A 13,036-nucleotide genomic window follows, 5' to 3' on the forward strand; every position below is an offset into this window, starting at 1 on the left:
TATATCTCAACGAAAATAAATCGAACAAGACAGTATCTCGGTCAAAAAAACATTTACCAAAAAATATTTCAGCCAAAAAATATCTTGACCAAAAAAAGAATGTATCGACCAAAAAAGTATGTTCAGTTGATGCACATGGCTTTTTTTATCGCTAGAAAAAAAAAATTATTCAGCTGACAGACATCTTATTAAACGCGTAAAATAATGGTTGACTCTTTCTTTGCTCCTGGTGCACATTTTGATATTTTATTTCTGGCAACACAGTCTGCATTATTATTATTATTATTAAGATCTCCACATTCTGTTGTATACTGATATTGTAGATATTATTTCTTTAGGGGTGAAAATCTAGAAGGATGGCATTCCAAGACCGTTCAAGGCAGAAACTTGAAATTTTCAGGAATGATGTATCTTGGTTGCAGTCTTCTTCTGGGACAACTTTTTTTTACCCCTAGGACTAGCGCCCTTTATACTTTTTTTTTCTTCAATTTTTGCTCTCCTGCTCAGTTAAAAACTACCCACTCAATTGCTTTGCAAATATTCCAGTATATAGTCGTCAACATTTACTAGTGCACCTGGGTATTAATATAGAGATCCAACAAATACTCTTTGAGATATTGAGGAAAATCAAAATGGCCGCCTCATTCCTGGAAGTGCTAAATCTGAAAATATTTGGCCGATTTTGACCAAACTCGATGGAAATGTTGTGGGTACTGACTGAACTTGATCTCGAGGTAGCAGGTCAAAATCAGTGAATAATATTGAGACATACCAAAAGTCCCTTAATATTAGGTCTACAGTAACAACAAAAAGTCCCTTAATATTAGATCTACAATGATTACAGTGTTTTCAGAGCCTAAGAGTGTCTACTTTTTAAGTTTTCAGAACAGCAATTATAAGAACTCAATATTTTTTTACATTTTTTACGATTTTTGTACAAGTGTGGATTTTATTTTTTCGTGATTCTAATCTCGAATGTGGCAATATCATCTGGAATGTGGAGTGCTCTGAATACTGCTTCATTATTATCATCTTATGTTCCCCTCATTCAAGAAAATTCCAACCCAGACAAATGGTTATTATGATTCCTATAGATTTTATACCTCTATTTATTTAATGCCTGACGCGCCATCCTGTGAGGAGTTGTCAAGGTGTACGGATCTCCAGCACCCTTGTCCCTACTCAGTAACCTCTCTCTCTCTCTCTCTCTCTCTCTCTCTCTCTCTCTCTCTCTCTCTCTCTCTCTCTCTCTCTCTCCCTCCATTTTTAATTTGCCAGATACCCTACAGGTGTTGAGAGAGAGACTTAATCTATTCGGGCCGAAAACGACGTTGTTATTTACCAATCCGAAAGTGTTACTGATGAGATTGTGTCTGCTTCCATGTGCGTATGTATGTATGTATGTACGTATGTATGTATGTACAGTATATCCATCCATTCATCCACCCATCCATTCATCTAGCCATCCATTTATCTCTATCTTATATCTAACTATCAATCTCTCAATCAGATCTATCCATCTATCAGTCAATCAGTCAGTCTACCTATCTATATCTGTCTATCCATCCATCCATCTTTCCAACCATCCATCTATCTATCTATCTCTCCATTCATCCAACCATATCTCTGTCCATCCATCCATATATCCATCCGTCTATCTATCTAGCCATCTGTCTGTCTATTTATCTACCAGTCAGTACTAAGAGAACATCGTCATCGTCATCATCATCACACATCCCTCACTATCACACAGATCTTAATCATTCCAGCCTTCCTTAATCGCCTCACACGATAAAAAAAAAATGTCTGTAAGAGTTTCCGAGGGGAAGTTAACATTATATTATAATGTTAACTTCGAACAGGAAAGATAAAAATGTATGTAGCACCAATACCGTGAAAAATACTGATACATTTTGTAGCAGTAGTAGTAGTAGCAGCAGCACCAACAGTAGTGGCAGTAGTTTATAGTAGTAATAGCAGCAGTAGTAGTAGTAGCAGCAGCACCAACAGTAGTGGCAGTAGTTTATAGTAGTAATAGCAGCAGTAGTAGTAGTAGTAGCAGTAGTAGTAGTAGGAGTATTAGTAGTGGTAGAAGTAGTAGTAGCAGTAGTAGTAGTTGTATTCCCAGGTACATCTGAACATGAACCCGGTGGACCGCAGTCTGAAGTTGCCCTCCTCCTGTCGTTCATCATCATCCTTTTCGGGGATAGGGAGGGAGTTGAGGGACAGTTTTATAACCAGGTAGTTTCGCCGCCAAGCAATAACAGTGCCATAGCCGGAAGGCGTCCCCCATCACCTCCTAAAAATAGATGGAATGATAACAATCAACAAGAAAATCAAGAACAACAATCACAACCACAACACCACCATCATCACCACCACCACCACCACCACCAACAACAACAACAACAACAACAACAACAATAACAATACCATAAACAACAACAAAAACAACAACAGCAACAACTACAATGCCAACAAGAGATCTAAATCGTTAAAGAAACACATCAGTGAGCTTTTCTGACGTGTGTGTGTGTGTGTGTGTGTGTGTGTGTGTGTGTGTGTGTGCTTACATGTAATATTTTACTTTCTCTCTCTCTCTCTCTCTCTCTCTCTCTCCCTCAATAGAAAAATAAAAATTCCTTACCCCAATCCTCTGCCTCACCCCATCCCTCTGCCTCAACCCAACCCTCTGCCTCACCCCAACCCTCTGCCTCACCCCATCCCTCTGCCTCACCCCAATCCTCTGCCTCACCCCAACCCTCTGCCTCACACCAACCCTCTGCCTCACCCCAACCCTCTGCCTCACACCAACCCTCTGCCTCATCCCAATCCTCTGCCTCACCCCAATCCTCTGCCTCACCCCAACCCTCTGCCTCACTCCAACCCTCTGCCTCATCCAATTCCTGGCCTGACCCGACCTGCCCAGACGAGCTAACCTGACAGGAAATCACTGCTTCCTTCAGGGACCCTTCTGCCTCTGTGAATGGTTTGCTACTCTCTCTCTCTCTCTCTTTCTCTCTCACACACACACACATACACACAAATAAACAAATGCTAGTCCTTTTTTTAGTTCGGGGAAGATCATAACATAATTACATAAAATGGAGAAGTGATCTCTATCATTCTATCTATTGCCAGACGCCTCAATCCCACACGGGGTGGCCAGAAACAAATCGCCTACACGTCGCCCTGTCCCTCGCCATTTCACTGCCCTGTTCCCAACTCACACCCCACTCTCTCGTATACCTCTCCATCCCATCCCTCCATCTCATCCTCGGCCTCTCCCTCCCTCTTCCCCCCTCCACCTCACTCACATACACTCTCTTCATCAGTCTTTCACCCTCCATCCTCTCCACATGGCCAAACCACCTCAGTGTATTCCTCCAAACGCTTCCTATAACATCCACATCCACACCACAACGCTCCTTTATATCTTCATTTGTCAGCCTGTCTCCCCATGTGACTCCACAGGCTCCACTTAAATAACTCATTTCCATTGCTCTCATTCTTGACTTGTGTCCTTCCAACAACGTCCAAGCTTCACTTCCATACGTTAGAGCTGGTATCACAATACTGTCATATAGTAACTTTTTCACTTCCATGCTCACTTCCTTGTTTCTTATCACTGTTTTCAAGGAACCATCAACCTTTTTTTCCTGCTGTACCCTTTCAAGCACTTCATCCTCCAAACCTCCATTCTTACTCATCACACTACCCAAGTACTTAAACGTACTCACATTTTCCAATTCCTCACCATCCAACCTCGCTGTACATTCACTGACCTCACCTCTCTCAAAGACCATCACTTTACTCTTCCCTACATTCACCTTTAGATTCAATTTCTTACACACTCTTCCAAACTCATCCATCAAGACTTGCAGCTTCCCTTCGTCTTCACTCAACAACACAGTATCATCTGCAAACAACAGCACAGGGAGTTTCCAAACGCTACCCTCTCTCACCAGGGCCACTCCAACATCCACAACCCTACCTTGTACTTCTTTTATTACCCCATCCATGTACAGATTGACCAACCATGAAGACTTGGCACATCCCTGTTTCAACCCAACCTTCAAAGAGAAAAATTCACTTAGTTCACCATCCACAGGTACTGCAGCCATAACACCATCATACATACCCTTCACAGCATTCAACAACTTCCCATCCACTCCATATATTCTTAATACTTTCCACAATCCTTGTCTATCCACCCTGTCATATGTTTTCTCCAAATCCATGAAAGCCGCACACATCTTCTTTCCCTCCTCTAGAAACTTTTCCACTAAAGATCTAAGAATGAATATCTGATCTACACAACATCTTCCCTTCCTAAAGCCTCCCTGTTCTTCTCCAACTAATTCCTCTGTTCTTTCTCTAACTCTGTCAATAAGTATCCTACCATACCCTTCTCCTATTATACTAAGAAGACAAATGCCCCTATGATTACCACACACTTCTTTTTCCCGTTTTCATTTGTACAAGGGAATAATTATACCCGACTTCCAATCCTCCGGGACTCTACCTTCCTCCCAGGTCATTCTGCACATCTTCCACATCCATTCTACTACTATCTCTCCCCTGTGCTTCAGCATTTCACCACACACTCCATCAATTCCTGGGGCTTTCTCCAATTTAAATTTCTTCATTGCTTCCACAACTTCTATCCTACTGATTTCTTCCTGTCTTCTCACCTCCCTCCTTCTCCCAGCCATTCCCCAGCCACTTATACTCGCATTACTTCCATCCTCTATGTTCAACAATTCCTTAAAGTGTTTTCTCCATCTGCTCACTGTTTCTCCCTTCTCCACTAGTAATCTACCATTTTTATCTTTCACTCCCCTGCTACCTTCACTGTCACCCTGTCTTACTCTCTTCACCTCTTTCCCGAACATTTTCTTGCAGTCCCTCCACTTTACACTCAAATTCCTTCCAAATTCCTCATCCACTCTCTTCTTACTCTCTCTTACTAATCTTTTCACCTCTCTCTTTCTTTCTACATATAACTCTCTCTTCTGCCTCTCAACTTCTTCCACGTCCCTATTTCTCATCCATTCATTGTATACTTTCTTTTTTTGTGCCACAGCCTGTCTCACCTCTTCAGTCCACCACACTGTTCCTTACACCCCCCTCCGTCTTCTCTTTATCCCACACACCACATCACATGCTGCACATATTTCTTCTGTGAATATCCTGCACACACCTTCCGCGTCCCCCATCTGCTCCAATTCATATTTGCCTATTCGTTCCTCCACTTCTCTCTTGTATTCTGCCTTTTTCTCATCCTCTTGAAACTTTTCCACTCTCCTTGCAAATACTCCTTCTTCCCGTCCTTCCCTTCTTCTATTTCTCCATCTTATTTGGATCTTGATTCTGGCCACCACCAAGTAGTGGTCAGAAGGTCCACTCCCCCGACCTCTATAAGTTCTTGCATGCATTACACATCTTCGCATCCTTTCATCCACACACATAATTGCCTTCCTTTCATTCAATTCACCACCCACCCTTCTCATCACTCGCCATGTATACCTGTGGATCATTTTATGCCTGAAGAGGGTATTGGCTATCACCAACCCCCTCCCAGCACAAATGTCCACTAACGCACTGCCAGTCTCATCTATCTCAGCAGGCACACCCCATTCACCAACTATTCCATCCACCTTCACATTCCCTACTTTACCATTCATATCACCGATCAAAAACTCTCACTCATTCCTTCCAAACTTTTCCATGCACACTTCCACATTTGTCCAGAACTCTTCTCTCACTCTGCTTGCACGATCTTGCGTTGGCGCATACACGCACACAATCGCCCACATTTGTATTCGAACTTTCAATCTTACCCACACAATCCTTGACCCAACTGATCCATACTCTCTTATGTTCGTCTTCCATCTTTTACTCACAACTATACACACTCCATCTTTTGCCCTCTCATTCTCACCTATTCCTGCACATATAGCCCATCCATACTCCCATTCTCTCACACTCTCACCTTCCAATTTAGTTTCAGTTACTCCACATACATCAATTTTCGCACCCTCAAGCACCTGGGCAATCTCTCTCTCTTTCACCTCATCATTCGCACCTCTTACATTCCATGTTCCGATTACCATGGTCTTTGTCCGGTCCTTGGTCGTCATCTTTTGGTCAGTCCTTGTCCGAAGCGTCTTGTTCGTCTTTTTAATTAGTCGTTTTCCGGGGAGGGGCACTAATCCCCCGCCAACCCTTTTAGTCGCCTTTTACGACAAGCGGGGATACTGGGGGAGTATTCTTGAAAAAAAAACCTCTACCCCCAGTGAGAAGTGATAAACACAAGTATTAAGTGTTATTAGAGAGAGAGAGAGAGAAAGAGAGAGAGAGAGAGCGGAGTGGTGGAGAAGGAAAGAATCGAGGAAGAAATATTAAGTAAGGAAGAGCAGAAGAAGAAGAAGAACAGAGTGAAGGAGACTGGAATAAGTAAAGAAGTTGGAGAAACAAAACATTAAAAAGCTGGAGGCATTAACGTAAAGAAAATCAAGTGAGGAAAAAGAGAGAGGATGAAGAGGGGAGGAAAGAAAGCTGAAGGAGAGAGGCGGGAAAGAAGGACGAAGAAGAGAGGAGGGGGATAGAGAGCGGAAGAAGAGAGGGGAGAAAAGGGAGCGGAAGAAGTGACATAGGGGAAAGAGAGAGGAAGAAGAGAGGTGGGGGAAAGACAGAGGAGGAAGAGAGGGGAGGAAAGAGAGCGGAAGAAAATAGGGGAACGATAGCGGAAGAAGAGAGGAGGAAAAAAGAGAGCGGAAGAAGAGAGGAGGAGGAAAGAAAGCGTAGGTAGAGAGGAGGGAGAAAACACAGCGGGAGGAAAGGGCGGAAAAAATAGCAGAAGAGGAGGACGTGACAGCAGAAACTGGCTAAAAAGAGAGCAGAAGAGTTGGGGGGAAAAGAGAGCGGAAGATGAGGGGAAGAAGCAGAGCAGGAGAAGAGGGGGAAAGGAGCAAAATAGAAAAACAGAGGGGTAAAGAGCAGAAGTGGGCTAAAAAGATCAGAAGAGAGGAAAACAATGAGAGGAAGTGGGGGAAAAAGGGCGGAAAATGAGAGGGAAAGGAAAAGAGGAAATAGAGTAAGAAGAGGGGAAAACGGAGAGCACTAGAAGAGGAGGAAGTAGAGCAGAAGATGAGGGAAACGGGGGCTGAAGAAGAGGAGAAAATAGAGAGGAAGAGGGGCAGAGAGATAAGGAGAATCACAAAAAACTGATTAAGGTAGGGAGAATGATATAGTGCAAAATCTGTGTGTGTGTGTGTGTGTGTGTGTGTGTGTGTGTGTGTGTGTGTGTGTGTGTGTGTGTGTGTGTGTTTACCTTTCTTCCTTTACTTTATCACATAAGTTTCTCTTTCTTCCTTCATATTTTCCCCCTCAGGTACCTTAACTATCTCCACACACACACACACACACACACACACACACACACACACACACTCCTCCCCCCCCCACACACACAAATCCCCAAAAGATTTTTATTCATCATACGGATTAAGGAATGAAAACATCCATAGTAATCCCTAAAGTCTGAAAAATCCCCCACAGTATAATGAATCATCATCATCATCATCATCATCATCATCATCATCATCATCATCATCATCATCATCATCATCCGGGCCTCCTTTCCCATCCTAGGGCAGGGTCCAGACAGACTAAGTTTGTCCAGTCCATTGGGCCACGTTTCCATGCACTCATCATTCAAGGCCCCGGAATCCTGGCTCTATCTAATAAGCCAAAAACTTTCACTACATTCTGTTGCTTCCACATAAACGCATCCTATCGAGTCAATCCGGACGCCGTCACGATGAAAAGGGATGCCAAATCCCTGATAATGCACTTTTTCTCACAACATTCATCCATCCAGCTCGATCTCTTGTCAGTTCCCCAGCCTCACCGACTTCCATACATTGCTTCCTCACACACTCATCCACCATATCCCTCCACCTTCTCCTTGGCCTACGTAGCCTCCTCCCTCCTTCAAATTCGCTCAGATATACCTTTTTCACTACTTTACTCTCATCCATTCTTTCCACATGACCATACCATCTCAGTACACTCCCTTCGAATCTGGTGTCCATAGACTTCCTCACTCCACATCTTTCACGAATCACATTATATCGTATCCTATCCATTCTCTGTACTCCACATACATTCCTCAGCAGTCCCATCCCCAATGTTGTCACTCTTGACTTTTCATTTCATGCCACACCATGGTCTGACATCCATATGTTAAAGTTGGCACTAACACTCCTTCATGTAAGCCTCGTGCAGCTGCAACACTCAGGCCTCTATTTCTTATCAAGGAATTCATTGCACCAGCTACTTTCCTTCCTTGTTTCACTCTACTTTCCACTTCTTTTGCACATTTTCCTCCCTTTTCTATCACTGTACCCAGGTATATGAACTATCTCACCAATTCCAGTCTCTATCGATTCACTGAAACATCACACTGGGAGACACCTTCTCTCTACGATTACCATCATTTTACTCTTTCTGAATTTCCCCTCAAGGCACGACGCTCACAGACATCAGAAAAACTCTTCACTAGTCTACCAAGCTCTTGTCCTGCATTTGCAAGTAGCACTGCATCACCAGCTTACAAGTTTGAAATATTCCATCCATCACCATTCATTACCAATGCCATCCCTCTCTCTAATACTCGTGTTTTCACTTCTCTCATCACCCCATCCATAGATATATTGAACAACCATGGGGACATCACACAACCTTGTCGCACGCCCACACCGATCGTGAACCATTCACTTAGATGCCCATTAACCCTTACACATTCTTCACTATCATCATAAAAACTCTTATGGGCACCTACCAGCTTACCATCTACACCGTACATGCCCAGTATCTTCCACAATCCTTCTCTGTCTACTTTGTCGTATGCTTTTTCCAGATCCATACAGTAAATGCCATAAACACCTTATAGTCCTTCTCACAAGCCTTCTCCACTATTTGCCTCACTGCAGATATTTGATCTACACATCCTCTGCCACTGCTAAAGCCACCCTGTTCATCACTCACTAGGACTTCTGATATCTCTCCTACTTACTCTATAATAATTCTTCCACATAGGCTACCTTCCCTACCACACTCAAAAATAGCGCCAGTAGAGTAAAAAATAACGCGGTGTAAAATAACGTGAAAAATAAGTTAACACGAATAGAGATAAATAACATGAATAGTGGAAAACAAAAGTGAATACGCGAAAAGTAAAATGGTTAAAAAATGTGAATAAAGTGAAAAACTAACCTGGTGAAAAATATAGTGAATAAAGTGAGAAGTAGCATCCATCCATCATCTAATCTTAAGTTGCCCCATGAGGAGCGTAAGAGCCCTGGGCTAGGCAAGTTGGTCCTGACATTTAAGATGAGTGACCAGCCTCACTCATCCCTGAGTGGCATTACGTGAGCAATAACCCGAACCATCCCTTGGATATAAACCTTCACCGGCTCAATCCGGTTGGAGTGCCTTAATTACCCACTAAACCAACCGGCGCCGAAAATTTGGTTATATGGTTACCACCCAGCTTAGTAAATGGTTTCCTGGTGTACAGGAAATCATTTGGCTTGTCACTCAGTGTAGAGTCACCCACAGGCAGAAGGACGAGGACAGAATGATGGACTGAAAGACAGAAGAGGATGGAGAGAAAGAAGGATGGACAAAAGGAAAGGGCAGACACCCGAGAACAGCACTACCTCGGGTGAGTGGATGGCGAGCGTCCCCACCTACCGCTAGTGAAAAAGTAGCGCGGTGAAAAATAACGTGAGTAAAGTGTAAAAGTAACGTGGTGAAAAATGGCGTGAATACAGTGAAAAAGTAACGTGGTGAAAAATAACGTGAATACAGTGAAAAAGTAACGTGGTGAAAAATAACGTGAATACAGTGAAAAAGTAACGTGGTGAAAAATAACGTGAATACAGTGAAAAGGTAACGTGGTGAAAAATAACGTGAATACAGTGAAAAGGTAACGTGGTGAAAAATAACGTGAATACAGTGAAAAGGTAACGTGGTGAAATACAGCATAAATAAAATGGAAAATTCGTGAACAGTAAATAACGTCAATACTGAAAGACAACATGAAGTGACAAAAACGAAATAAAAAATTACGTGAGTAGTGAAAAATAGTGACTAAAATGAAAAATAACGTGAATAATGCGCAGAAACGTAAATAATGAAAATTAACGTGAATAAACCGAAAAATAACATGAATAGTGAAAAATAATGTGAAAAAAATTAAAAATAGCGAGTGAAAAATAACTTGAGTAAACTGAAAAATACTATGAACAGTGAAAAATAACGCAAACAACTTTCATCCCAAGTTTTCCTTTTTACCTAATCTTTCTCCCTCCACCAGACTTTTGTTTTCTTTTCTGTAATTTTGTTTTAATTTTTTTTTAAATTGAAGGTATCTGATTTGAAGGCCAATACTCTTATCACTGGTAATTGGCACTCTCAAGCTTAATAAATCTGCCTGGAGAGGGAGTATATAAGACTATAAAAAAATCGTCTTTATCACTGACTGACTATCTATGTCTGTTATTTGTACTCGTACCCATCTTATCTATATCAGTATTATTATTCCCAGTATTCACAATTCTTATTTTTCCTTTATGTACCTAATCTCTCTCTCTCTCTCTTTCTTTCTCTCTCTCTCTCTCTCTCTCTCTCTCTCTCTCTCACTTTCTCCTCCAAACCCTGAATAAAACCGCCCAGAAATAATAATAATAATAATAATAAATAAATAAATAAATAAATCCTTCTAAACACAGCAGTCTTTACCATTCTCCTCTTTCTCCTCTTCCTCTCTCTTTCCTTTTCCGCCTCATCTATACCTGTCTGTCTTTTTTCCACTTCTTGCCTCTTTCCATCCCTCCACTCTAACCTTTCCTCCCTCCCACCGGATTCTCTCTCTCTCTCTCTCTCTCTCTCTCTCTCTCTCTCTCTCTCTCTCTCTCTCTCTCTCTCTCTCTCTCTCTCAATCCATCTAGCTACCCATCCAACTGTCTATTTATCAATTTGTCTACCTATCTGTCTATCTGTCTACGTATCTACTTATCTATCTATGAATCACTCAATTAATCACTATCAGTATGTTTGTCTATCTGTTTACCAACTATATTTTATTTATCTATCTGTCTATGTACCTGTCTATCTACACGAATGAAACGAAGATGCACATTGAGGAAAAATAGCGAATATTTTAGGGGGCAGGAAAAAAAAATGTTCTCATAAATAGAAACGTGGCTTAGTGGGAGATTTAACAATTCAGGCCCATCTTGGACCTTCTTTAAGTATGTATAGGGAGGGAACGTAAGGGTTTATGTACGGTAGGGTGGTGGTGGGGTGGTGTGGTGGCGTTGGTGGTGGTGGTGGTGGTAATAGTAGTAGTAGTAGGATTAGTAATAATAGTAGTAGTAGTAGTAGTAGTAACAGTAGTAGTAGTGGTAGTTCTGTTATGGCCTGGATGAGATGTCGACTGTCATTCTCCCTCGTAAGGTCTGCTCTGCTATGTCTCAGAGGCACAAGATCATCAGCCCTCAGGCCTGTCTCTCTGGCGGGTACGGATTACGAAGCTACAGTGGTCGAGAGTCACATAGCCAGCAACTCCAATAGTTTAATGTCTTTATTTACACTGTAATATCAATAAATATAAAATAAAATAATAATAGTAATAGTAGATGGTTGGTAACTACAGCCGTCGGCGTGCTTGGGGCCAACGGATTGTAATATGAGGGTTAGTGTTAACCTTCACATTACAACTCCAAATGGTGAACTGTATGATCTTCACAATATAATTCCCCAATGGATGGAGGTGATTTTAGTAGTAGTGATAGTAGTAGTAGTGGTAGTAGTAGTAGTAATAGTAGTAGGAGGAAGAGGACGAGGAGGAGGAGAAGGTATGTCAAAATGCTCTCCGTAAATAGTAACAACAACAACAACAACAACACCAATACTACTACTACTACTAATAATAATAATAATAATAATAATAATAATAATAATAATAATTATGATAATAATAATAATGATAATAATAATAATAATAATAATAATAATAATGTAATGAAAGAAAAGCATTCGGGAGCTGAATGCTAATCGCCCTCCAGAATATGCTGTTGGTCAGTCCAATATTTAGGCCATATCTTGATACCCTGAAGGTTTCATGTTGATATCTCAAGCCATTTATGAGATATAATGGTGCTAAAGAAGGATAATAAAAGCTAGTAGACTTTTGGCAGTCATTTTGGTGACCTTGACCTTGACCTCAAGTGCCCATTTTCGAATACGGCCATGATTTTGGCCATACCTTGAATTCTCAAAGGTTTCATGTTCATGGCTTAAGATGTTCATGAGATATAATGGGAACACACACACACAGAACTTTCTCCTTCCTTTCTTTACTCTTCCTTCCCATGTCTTTTGGTTCTATAAATTCAACCTACCCGTATATTCCTGCCCATTTATTCATCAAAAACTCATTCTGTCAGAGGAGTGAGTGACGAACCTCCTCCAAACAACCATCAACCACAGAGCCGAACCAAGGATGATGACCGAAATAGGGGGGAGGGGTGGAGAAAAAATCTCCATAACGTCATATGCTGAGTAATAAACACGGAGACACATTCACCTGTGAGAGAGAGAGAGAGAGAGAGAGAGAGAGAGAGGCTAATGAATAAGGATACTGGTAAAAGTGATACCACGAAAATAATTTACTAGTTATTACTAACTTATTGTGTAGCCACAGTAATGAATCTTCCTCATATCTATTTATGGTATATAAGGTGTGAAATTTTTGCAACATAAACAAGTCTGTGACCTTTAAAAGTAGTTAAAAGTACTTCATATTTATAACATGTACCGGTACTTAGAATAACTTAAAGAAGCTTCTTGTGTAATATCAACAAAATCTGAAGGCAAAGGTGTGAAAGAAATGAAATATGGGAAGATTTTACATTTGTCACAATAACTATCTAACTGTATGCCAAGCTGTAAGCATATTCCT

Source organism: Coenobita brevimanus, chromosome 112, assembly GCF_032717465.1.
Source record: "Coenobita brevimanus isolate Jiangsu-jjx chromosome 112, ASM3271746v2, whole genome shotgun sequence".
In the NCBI taxonomy this organism is placed as follows: domain Eukaryota; kingdom Metazoa; phylum Arthropoda; class Malacostraca; order Decapoda; family Coenobitidae; genus Coenobita; species Coenobita brevimanus.